Raw genomic sequence first — 12,500 nt, 5'->3', positions numbered from 1 at the left:
TGTGTCCCTGAATAAAGGGAGGCTCAAAATCAAAAGTACCAGTCAGTATCTGGTGGCCACCAGCTGCTTGAAGTACTGCAGTGCATCTCCTCCTCATGGACTGCCTATTGCGGACAGTCTGAGCACTGATGGAGGGATTGTGTGTTCCTGGTGTGACTCCGGCAGTTGTTGTGGCCATCCTGTACCTGTCACGCAGGTGTGATATTCGGATGTACCCATCCTGTGCGGGTGTTGTTACACGTGGTCTTCCACTGCGAGGATGATCAGCCGTCCTTCCCGTCTCCCTGTAGCGCCGTCTTAGGCGTCTCACGGTGCGGACATGGCGATTTATCGCCCTAGCCACATCAGCAGTCCTCATGCCTCCCTGCAGCATGTCTAATGCACGTTCACGCAGATGAGCAGGGACCCTGGGCATCTTTCTTTGGGTGTTTTTCACAGTCGGTAGACAAGTCTCTTTAGTGTCCTGCGTTTTTAGAACTGTGACCTTAAATGCCTACTTTCTGTAAGCTGTTAAGGTCTTAACGACCATTCCACAGGTGCATGTTAATTAATTGATTATAGTTAATTGAACATGCAGGGAAAACATTGTTTAAACCCTTTGTTTTTTTTTGCTGAGTATATATACATAAACATATATACACATACACAGATGTACACACACACATACAGTATTAAATTTTTTTTAAATATAAAAACACACACTAAACCCCCTACCCCACTTCCCTACTATTAACAAGTCTTTTTTTTTTTCAGTTTTTTTGTCTTTTAATTTACACTTTTATTTACAGTTTGTGGTTTGGTTTCAGCTGTTGTCCATTTTTTCTTCTTCCTTCTGGGTGACGGTTTGTTTTTTGTTACCTGTAGTTTTTTTTAGTTCTTTTAACGTTTTTACTACCCATTTCCTCCAGTTTTTTGGACAGCTGTAGGAATAGGTCCTCCTGCTCCTCTATGTCTACAGGTGTGTGTGCGCGGTGCTGCACCCGGCCTCCTCACTCTCCTTCGTCGGTTCTGTACCGGACGTCTCCTCCTGTTTTCTCCGGCGGAAGGACAGGATGTGCCGCATGTTGGAGCTCTTACACCAGAGCGGGATGTGGCTCTCATGGGGCTGACGAACGTCCTGAAGCGAGCCAGCTCCCTCATTATTGACTCGTCCTTCATAAACGGAGGCACATTGGAGATCACCAGACAGAGAGGTGAATTTAACAGCGGATCCTCTCACACATATTCCGCTCCGTGTCAGTGCGCTCGCGAGGTCGACCCTGGTTACAAAAACCACCACGGCCTTATTCATCCGGAGGGCAGAGTAGATGTCCTCGCACCCGACCTGCTCCCTCACCGCTAACAACCCATCCTCAATCTGCACGCCGTCCTCCAGGACACACCTGACGCCATGCCGGAGGGACAGAGTCTCCACACCGGCCTCAGAGGCCATGGGACCCACTCGCTCTCTCACTCACTGTAAACTTTTTTTTTTTTAACTAAAACATTTACTGATTAAAGAAACAAAAATAAATAAATAAATAAGCAGTCGCCAGAGAACTTGGCAGGAGGCCAAACAGCCTGTTGTGCTGAGAGAGAGAGAGAGAGAGAGAGAGAGAGAGAGACTGCTTTCAAAGGGAGAGAGATACAAGCTGCTTAGAGAGAAAGAAAGAGATTGCTGAAAAAGCCTACTGAGTATGAGTCTGATCTCACAGGGAAAAGAGAACGCTGGCAAGAGACTGCTCAGAGAGAGACTGTTTAGAAAGAGAGACTGCTCAGAGAGAGACTGTTTAGAAAGAGAGACTGCTCAAAGAGAGACTGTTTAGAAAGAGAGACTGCTCAGAGAGAGACAGTTTAGAAAGAGAGACTGCTCAGAGAGAGACTGTTTAGAAAGAGAGACTGCTCAGAGAGAGACAGTTTAGAAAGAGAGACTGCTCAGAGAGATAGAGTTTAGAAAGAGAGACTGCTCAGAGAGAGACTGATTAAAAAGAGAGACTGCTTAGAGAGAGAGAGAAACTGTTTAGAGAGACTGCTGACACTTTTTAACGAATTCTCAAAGAGAAAAGCTGCTTATGGGTAGAGGGATTGCTCAGAGAGAGAGAGAGAGAGAGAGAGAGAGAGAGAGAGACAATTCTAAGAGAGATTTCCCAGATGTACTAACCAGAGAGAGACTGTTTAGAGACAGTTAAGAGATTAAGAGACTGTTCCAGGAGAGACTACTCAGAAAAAGACTGCTTAAGGGCTAGAGGGGCAGATCAGAGAGAAAGAGCGGGAGAAACTTTGTCTCAGACAGAGAGAGAGAGAGAGAGAGAGAGAGAGAGAGAGAAGGTTTGAAGAGAAAGAGACTGCTCTTTATAAATAACTAAAGATCGTTGAACCTAAGTGTAGAACGGAGTGAGGCGAGAGAAAGGGAAGATGAGGTTTTCTGCAGCAGACTAAACAGAAAATATATATATATATATCCTTTCTGCAGTGATAATATTTACACTCTTGTCCTCATTAAATACCGATTTAAGGAGCTCGAAGAGAAAATAGAGAAAATGTAAACACGGACGCGTGCGTTAGCAAACTGATCGGTCCGTAACCGCTACATCCGCTGTAGACACACGGCTTCAAATCCGCACATGGCCGCATCACCGTAGCGCTTGCATGAAATGACCAGAATGTGAGATCAGCAGCGGTCTGTAATGGGGTTAAACAAACAAAAGTAGTGAAACTTTGCTTTTCTAATTAAAATAAAGTGAAAGAGAGAGAGAGAGAGAGAGAGAGAGAGAGAGAGAAAGCATAAGTGACAAGCAAGGGCACATCACACATCTCGTTTCTTCACAACAATCCAACATCAAAAACATCTCAGTCATAGCATCATAGCTAACACCTGCTGATTAGCGGGAGCCGAGTGTCGGAGGTGAAGATGAAGGAGTGGAGGTGAAGAGAATGAAGGAGGTGAAGAATGAGAGTGTGACATTTTTCCACACAGCCGTGTCTTTGATCTTCCTTAATAACGTTGTTGTGACGGTCAGTGGGACCCGGCTCAGACCACCCCGATTCACAGCTTCTCCAATCGATAACCTATTACCACCCAGACGAGCGGTCTGTCTCCGCTTGGTGTGTCGCTGACCGGCCATGTGGCCGCCATAGCAACAGTGTTTTCCCAGATAGATTATTCCAAGTGTCTTATTGAAATCTACTGTATATTATGTAGTGGATAAATATTCACCCCCTTGAGTATTTCTATATTAGTTACAACCTGGAACTAAAATGGACCTCAGGTCATCAACTGATTTAACAGAATGTTTAAACATTCACCCCTACTTAAGAATTCACCCCATGTGTTATGCTGTAGATACTGTAGATATTGTATATATATATATATGTTTATAAAATCATATAGTCATGATTGGGTATTATTAGATGTCGACTTTACAGTCAAGACTAAACAAACATTATAACAACCAAACATCTGTTAAATATCCATATACAAATTATTAGTCAGCATTTGGTTATAAAGTACCAAACACTTTTCTTTTATTTAGGATGGTATACGTCAACCAATTGGTGGATATAGCTCATTAAAAAATTGGTGTTAAAATTCAGCTTTTTGGTAATCCACATTTTACTATAGCTTATAGAAAAAAAATGTCAACCTTAATCTCATAGAGCCATCTCCACCACTCGGTTAGTACACATTATCATACATTCCATAATTTTAAATTCCTACAAGGATTTAGATTATATTAAAAAAATGGAAAGGGCATGACAACGACACTGCAGAGAGAAGGCAATCCAACAAAGGGGCCAGTAAACAGGTAAAATAAGAATAAAATAGAAATACAACCGAGGAACCAAGCATAATGTTTAATGTTTTTTTGTGTGTGTGAGTTGTGGAAAATAATTAATCAGGTCTTGTTTACACCTTTAAAATACTGGAAAAAATATTATATTAACAATAATTATTATTTTGAAGTTATTGTTGTTGTTTTTTTTTAACTGATCTCAAAATAGGTCTCTTCCAAATGGTTGAGATGTCACTTCATGCTAAAAGTATCATTACACTGTAAAGACAATGCAATATGCAGCATACCTCAACCAAACGGTAGATATGGCTCAATCAGGTTTAGTTCAACAAATTTCTCAATAAAATATAGTGACTCAAAAAAATTGATACTTAAAACTGGATACTTATGCAGTCATAAATAAGTGATTATTCGCTACCTTTACAATTTTTTTTCTTTCACCCAAATCCTATGATTATTTTGTGCAGATCTATGACAGCTAGTCTATTTCAGTTCTACAGTAGGTTGTGAACGCTACAAAATGGTAAAAAGTTCAACACAATACAGATCGATAGACAGGCAGGCGAAGGTAAGAATGCTACTCTCAACCCTGCTCATTCATCAAACGTCCTGTTCTGACACACTCCCGTCTCGTCTCTAACGGAATAGTGAAAACAGGCCATGCGTTTGATAAGATCATCGGCGCCATACACAAAGCCGGAGCATGCTCCCTCCTCGCTGCTCATCCTTCAACTTGTCAGCAGCCAGCGATACTGTGAATCACCACTTCCTTACCTCGACTCCACGCTCGGACCTGTTTTTATCGCATCTCCACATCACGCCGAGATGAGAAACTCGGTTTCATCACTCACACCACTTCTCTACAGGAGCTTCTCTGGGTTCGATTCCTCGTCCAGCTTGCTTGCTGTGTGCTAAATCTCTGAGCGGATTTCATGGATTTGTGTTGCACAGATGCTACCCAAGTTTACTTCTTTTTTTTTCCTTAGACACAGGTGGAGGAAAAGAATGTCTCGTTTCCTCTAATCGTATCACTGCATCATCAGTTGTTTTACATGTTTGTTTTTTTATAAAAATAAACAAAAGAAAGAGTAATGAGCTCTTTGATGAACCTATACTGATAGGGTCATCAATTTGTGGGATATTTCAACATTTGTGATATATATATATATATATATATATATATCACAAATGTTGAAATATCCCACAAAATACCAGGATAGCTTTTTTTTTTTTTTTTTTTTTTTTAGAACTTTCTCCTCGCCCTATTAGATTCTATCCCAAGCTATCTTTCTTTCGCCCCCCCGCCCCCCCCCTGCCCCCTTGCTTTTTATTACGATGCATGCTTTTGTGTCGAGACTTGACATAAAATCCAGATCAAGGCTACAAAGTATACAAAAGCTCAAGGGGTGCATATACTTATGAAAAAGGCATAAATCTTGTAAGTTAAAGGGAAATCCTTAGAGATTTTTTGTGGATGACAGCAGGCTTTTCCTTTCAGGGAAAAAAAAGGAATATGTAGGGCACACATTTGTCTTTTCCCTCTCCATAGGATGAATGTAATGTGACACACTGAAACACCGAGCTCTACACACACTACACACGACACAAACGTGTTGGCCAGATTAGCGCCCGGATTAGCGGAAAGCTAACATCACGAGGTTCCCCCGTTTATGATCTCCTCTCCTTTCCTGTGATTCTTTGTCTCGGGTAAACTCCGTCCTCGTCTCCCTGCGCAAACATCGCCGCTTAATCTCCAGCTCGCCTGGCTTTCTCTGTACACTTTCGAACCGGGACGAAGAAACGAGGCGCGTTATATTTATACACCCGGAGCTTACGAGTGAGACAGGACTCACTTCAAGCGCAGAGCTGAGCAGCTCGGGGTCAAAATTTGTTTTGTTTTTTTTTGAGAAGAAGAAGAAGTGTAGCATAAGCTCTCTGGCACTTGTGGGAGGTGAAATCTGGTGTAGAAAATTGCTGAGGATGAACTGACCTGATGACCAGTTTAGACGAGTGTGTAGGTTTAAGATGACCTAACGCAAAGTCAAAAATAGATTTTTTTTGTACTTCCATAACAGCTTGAAAACTTTTAGTGTTGAATTTAGAAGCCTGGCTTCTGATTGGTCCAAAATGTGTTTGTTCTAAGACCTGTTTGTTTCCATAGTAACTGCTCATCAAACACGGTAATCAGAAGGAGTATCAGACGTCAGTTTAGACAAGTTGATGCCAAGTCTTGTAATTTTCAGAAACGCGGTCGTAACGTTTAGCGAGAGCTAGGAGTTAAATCTTCGCGCTGAGACAACCGTGAAATCACTCATTCAACTGGATTCCCATCCCTCAGACACACACACACCCACATACACACTTGTAATGATTTCCTCCGATGTCAAAGTTCACCATTTCTCCTCTCTGTCCTTATAAACGTTGCCCCGAGACGCGTGTAATGTCAGCATGCTCCTTTAATTATTCATGCATCGTCCGTTAATTAATTTTACCGAAAATGAGGGCACACACAAGGCTGGCTTACCATATGCCTGGTTTGGGTGTGTGTGTATCTGTGTGTGTGTGTTTGTGTGTGTGTCAGTAGTAGGTGGTAAGACAAGGTAATTAGTTTGTTTGTCCTCTTAATTAGCCATCATAAAGAGCACGACCTCATTACCTGTCATGTAGTCATGGATAAGGGTTCGCGCTTCGCATCATTTCCGACCCCGACCTTCAAAGCAAAGTGGGCGGACCCTATTGTGCTATTACTGGTATAGGCGCTGGGTCGTCTTGTTAATAAATCTGGCACGTCCTCTAAGATCAAGTAAAAAAAAAATTACGCACTTCTAATCCATTAGAGTTCTGGAATGGAATTATGGATTAAATCTGCTGCTGCTGAGAACAATCGGAGCTCAGCAGCACTTCGCCGAGTGTGTGTTCAGTTTTTAACAGGGGAAAATTAATATTCCTCTTATCATGTGCTCAGCGCTTTGTATCATGTCGAGAAGCTGTTAAATCTTAATGAGACCCTGTTTTTACCTGGGTCACCCTGCACCCGCTGTGGCTTTGTCCGATTGCCGCACTTACACTGGCGGGAGCCCACAAATACCCAGACCTCCCCGTGTCGCGCTCGAAGGGAAATGCCGCAGCATCCTGACGGTATTAAAAAGCGGTTAAATTTAATTATAGGTAGACCTCGATGAGAGGAACAAAAGTAACCCTGAGTGACAAGGAGGTGGGAGAAAGCAAAGTCACTGATAGCATTACGAAGATAACTCTCGTACCTGAATTCCTTCCGGTCATCCATTCTGGAGTCTTTTGGGGGGTTGCTGGGGGGCTTAGGGCACAATCAGCATACATCTTTGCGGCATGAGGGAGCAGATTAAGGAGCAGCCCCAGGAGGGTTGAGAAGAAGTCATATAGCTTCATTCTGGATCAGCTGCTCAGAGGTAGACCTCCCTGGAGAGATATGCAGCAGCCCAGTGTCTGAATGAGCACCTGTTGAGTGGACCAGTTAAAGGAAACTGGAGTAAACCCACCAAGCTAACTCAACAGGCCGAAGGCAAGATTCAAACCCCCAACAACCCTGGAGGTAGGAGGCGAATTTACACTCTAAGACAAGTCAAAAACGTCTAATCAGAAGGAGTCTCCAGTGTCCGAAACTGGATGAAACTTCTCACATTTTCAGGATGAAGGACTTGATGTTGTGTAGTTCTCCATTTTAGAAGCAGAACACAGATGGAATATTTACCAGAGCTTGGAGTTAGTTCTTCATCAGCAGCCATCTTTGGACTGTCGAAGGAAACCAGAGAAACTCCACCAAGCACATGTGGGCAACATGCACACTCCTCGCAGACAGACCAAAAGTGAGATTCAAATCCTAAACCCTCTAGGTGGGATGCATTTGTCAATGCATGGTGGGGGTCAAAAGAAAAGAGGGCTATAACCTGAACGTCAAACAAAAAAATTAAAGAATGCTTAGATAGGGGTCTTTTGTCAAAGAAATGTCCCCACGCAGTTATTCCAGCAACAGCCACTGGAGATTTTCAGTTCCAGCTTTTCCTTTTCTTGGTTCTTCTTTTTTTTTTTTTTTTTTTTAAGAGACAGGAAAAAAGTAAGAGAAGGTAAAAATAAATCTTTTCCTGCTTTATTCAGTTCTGCTTGCAGTGATGAGCTCTTATGTTGTCCCATGGGAGACAATTAGAAAAGAGCACAGCAGGATAAAAAAAAAAACAACAAAAAAAAACAGGCCAAACCCATCAGTCTCTCTACACACACACACATTTGTTCGCCCTGGTAATAATCAGGCGACGCTAGAAAACCGTCGCCATCGCTAACCCAGTTTCTCCGCTGTCTCACCAAATCAAAGCAGATCTCTGCTTTATATTCGGATTACACTTTAACTGTGAAAATGTTATTCATAGAAAAAAATATATATAAGTGCTGATCAGTTTCTGCTCAGTGTTTTCTCTAAATTTGTACAGTACCAAGTTACAATGTTTATCATAGTCAAGTTTCCCTCCTGTACGACTTGACAAACTTCCTGCTTACCAGAAAGTGTTTACAAACAGATACTCAGATTTTATAAACGTATCCTGGTTCACGCATTATCTTTACATGATTCCAAATTTGTAACAGTACGTCCTGTTTGAACAGGTAGCTTCCTTTCTGTGAAATCTAGCGATTGGCTTTACTAGCTAGAATTTGTATGACATAACAGAAATTGCTGTTGTACTATCCTATAACGTTGCCACGTCGTTTTAAATAAGGTGTGATGACAACAAAGAAAAAACACAACAAATTTTGTACTTGAAGAAAAGAAATACTTTGATGAATAAAATGATGTTGGGATAACGTGGAACAAATGACTCCAAAACATGATCTTCAAAGCAATGGAATTTATTGAGTTTACTGTGTGTGTAAAGCACAAACTGTTATGCAGGACAGGTCTTCGACATTCAATAACCCCAAAGTTGTTCTGACCTCCATGTCATTGACAAAAGGTCGGCTTGGATTAAGTTTTGGGTTTATTGACTAAAACATCCGGAATTTTTACTCTCAGACAGGCTATTGTTAGCTTTTTTTAGTCCATAAAAATGAACGCATCAAATTTTTCACCAAAAAAGTTCCCAAAATAGATGCCACATTGGGGTAGTGTCTAGCATCGCTGCTTCACACCTCCAGGGTTAAGGGTTCAACTCCTGTCTAAGAGTTGAGTGTGTGTGGAATTTGCTATTCTTCAGGTGCTTGGTGAGTTTCCTCCAGGTGCTCCAACAAGCCAAGATTAGGCTAAGTGGCGATCCCAAACTGCCCGTAGAGTGTGAGTGTGTGTGCTTGTGTGCCCTTTAATGGACTGGCAACCCATCCAGGCTGTACCACGCCTCATGCCCCAAGTCTGCAGGGTCTGTGTGTGTCAGAGTTTTGTACGGTATGTGGCAGCAGTGAGCTTAATAGTACATTTAGTACACCTCTGTTTGTGATGTGGGAGTAACTGTGCACGTATGTACTCGCGTGTAAAACGTCCAGTACGCAACGGTAACACAGTCACTAGTTTACTGTACGTACGTCCACCACTGCACAAAATATCCTCATAAACAAAGCTGACTTTAAATCAAGTGAAGATTGTCCCAAGTGAAAAGCTCCATTTTTAATGACCATGGCCTCAGTCTGTACTGGTACCCAGATCTCATTGACGGCTGTGGCTCATGCTTACATCAATAAAAACAGCTTCCATAATCACCCCTGAGGGAATCCGGCCACTGGTGCCACATTGCTGTAGGTATTACCTGTGCTGATGGCAGGTAATAATTTCATCATAAAAACAAGATACTATTTTGCGATTCTGTCTCGCTTTGCAAGGTCGGTGCAGCCACGTTTGCAGATTTGACACTTGAAGACTCAGCTCCCGTCCTCCACGGCGGAGCTCCAGTCTACACCAGTGTTTGCCTGGAGCTTTCTCCCATACATTATAGAAGCTTTTCCGAATCATCAGTGTAAAGCACTAAAGTCTAATCTCATCTCATCAAGCCTTGTTGGGTTGGGTTGGGTTAATACATGTTGGGTTAAAAGCCACCGATATAGAACGGAAGACAAGAGCTTGTGTAAGGGTAGAAAGACTGACTAAGGGGATTCTTTGTTTAAAAATAAGCATGTTCACCAGTTGAAGAGCTACTGTAGAGATAAAGAAAAAGACAAGGACGAGACCTACAGAACAATGAAGCGCAATTGAGAATAAGACTGGAAAAGAAGGAAAACCTAAATAGCAGTTCTGTTTTTGGAAGCGTAATTAGCCCAATTTCGCATCGCACTGTTTTGCATATTTACAGGAAGAGGTCCAGACTAGTTTATTATTATAAACCTGTAATTATGTCTTATTTTCTTCTAGTGGAAAAAAAGTTTTGGAAGGGTTTAGGGAAAAATAGAACACTTTTCCGAACACGCATCATCACTTGTAAAGTAGCTCAAAGTCAAAGGTTACAGGCCAGGCATATTGCTCCATGATTGGTCCTGTTTGCTCTCATCCCTCGTTCAGACTCACAAGCCAAACGTTTGAAATGTCGTCCACTTAAATGGACTCGTAACCTCAGCAAATTTGCCCTCGTCCCCTTAAGGGATCGAACAAGCTCCGACAGGCGAGACGTGTCAGTCAGGGTTTTTTTTTGCACTGGAACATCATTATGACCCATCAACCTGGCAGTAATGCTGTCTGCTTCTTAGCCGAGAAAGACAAATTCTCAGACAGGACCTATGGATATAATGCTGAGAGCGTTGCATCATGACTTGTGCAAGTTCTGGAAGCTTCCCTTTTGGTAAAAAGGCAGAGTTTAAGGTTTGTATCAATACAAAGCATAATACCAAGGGTAATGAACATCTTGAAGGTTTAAAACGAGCAGAACATCTCTTAAAATTTTCTTTTCTTTTTGTTGTGATTTCATCTTAAACTTGGCCAGCGAGGACCTTGACCTCTTTCATCTTTACTGGTCTCTAAACATAAATTTGGTGCGTCTGACTTGTCGCATAAATAAAACGCTCCTCCGAACTGATAACAATACATTTCATTGTGCGAGTTTGATTCAGCGAAGGGTCCAAGCCTCGATTAGCTCCAAGGTTGAAACAGAATCAGAGATCCTTGGCTTTGAGCATTCCGCTTTAGCAGCGAAAATCAGCAGCAAGGAGAAAGCCGGCTCCTGTTTAGAAGATCAGCATTTACATTTTATCTTATCTCTGTGCAAAGAAGCAAAGTGAAGATACGGAGTCTAGTCTGGAGGAGAAAAACAAACAAACAAAAAAACATCTCACGTATAAAAGTTTACAGAACAGAAGTGGTGCCAGGCTTTTCTGCACTGTAAAAAATGATTTTGGTGGGTGGTAAATACTACCCTTGCAAATAGTCTACCATTTACCTATTATTTTCGTCATCAAGTTTAATTATATAATAATGAGTAAAATTTACCCACACTACCTAATTATTTATAGTAATAACTGCAACCTAAAAAAACACTGTAATATATACCTCAAAACATTGGATCTGTTGTAAGCATGAGCTATTTGAGGCACATGTTCATTTGTCAAGCTTCTGGGCTGAAGGTAAGATATGTTTGTAACATGCTGTCTATTTATCATATCATGAAAGCAAAGGGTAACATTTATTCTTATCTCTCATAAGATTTGTGGTCATTGTTGTATGTTTGATGAGGAGTTTACATTTGTAGCTTTCTTTAGGCAAACATTTGACATAACAAGCTAGCTTAGTTAGGTATAAGTGGTACGGAAAAGAAAAACACGTTTTCAAACGTTTTTACCGGGAATATAATATTGTCTCGTATTTAATGCCTGTAAAGTAATAAAGCACAAACTGTTTTAAGTTACCGAAACATTAGCTAGTAAAATAGTCAACTCTTAGCTAGCTAGTGACTGCCTTAGCCAAAGTCTAACAGATAAAGTTAACGAAAAAGATAGAAATAACTTTAATTACAGAAAGCTAACGTTTAAATATAAGTATTTGTGTTTTTTGCTGGTAAAACAAGAAGTTTGGAGTTAAGCTTTAGCTACAGCATTTAAAATATGCACTTGCCTGATATTAAAGATGTGTTTAAGAAATGTTTGTCACTCAAACAAATGTTATTTTTGTGTTGGAAAAATTATAGACATATTAAATTAATTGTAGTTAAATTTTTACTTTAGCAAGCTTGCATAAATTAAAACTACAATTGTCTAGTATATGATGCTAACAGTGCTGTTGTTGATATTGAGTTTAACATAGTGTTGAAATCTAGAACACTTGTTTTCTAAATTATGTCTTTAATCCATTTCTTCATTAAAATTAAAAAGTTTAATACAAACTACTTAAAATTAGGACAGTCACACAACATTTTCCTTTTGTAACATGGATATAACTGACTTTAAGATGTGCTTTTATGAGCTATGATTAGGTCAATGCCGTATATGTGTTAATAATAAAGAATCGTTATAATCCTATGTTAAATGAAATATTACAATTTGAAATGTTTATACAAGTGTGCATGTGTCTGTCCGTAGGATTTGGACTTTCCTGTCTTTACGAATTGGACTCATTTGTCTGCATGAGGTGCATTTGTCTGCCTTTGACTGGTAAACTTAGCTAAACTCCACACTGAATGGGATAGATTGATTCCTTGCTTTATGTTGGGGACAGTCACACAAGTCTAAGTATGGTTATTCAGTGTTATTCTCTTGTTCTGCTATTTTTTATAAAAGATAGTCTTGTAC

At 40.8% G+C, this 12,500-nt stretch overlaps 1 protein-coding gene across 2 annotated transcripts in view; it reads right to left on the bottom strand.

The window, feature by feature from the left end:
• The window catches only part of LOC128508647 (zeta-sarcoglycan), a 146,892-nt gene that overhangs the window by 38,532 nt on the left and 95,860 nt on the right, over nt 1-12,500 (bottom strand). The window lies entirely within an intron of this gene.

The sequence above is a fragment of the Clarias gariepinus genome, chromosome 20, assembly GCF_024256425.1.
Source record: "Clarias gariepinus isolate MV-2021 ecotype Netherlands chromosome 20, CGAR_prim_01v2, whole genome shotgun sequence".
In the NCBI taxonomy this organism is placed as follows: domain Eukaryota; kingdom Metazoa; phylum Chordata; class Actinopteri; order Siluriformes; family Clariidae; genus Clarias; species Clarias gariepinus.
Note: the sequence above shows the minus strand (reverse complement) of the source record. Positions and strands in the feature narration are given on the sequence as shown.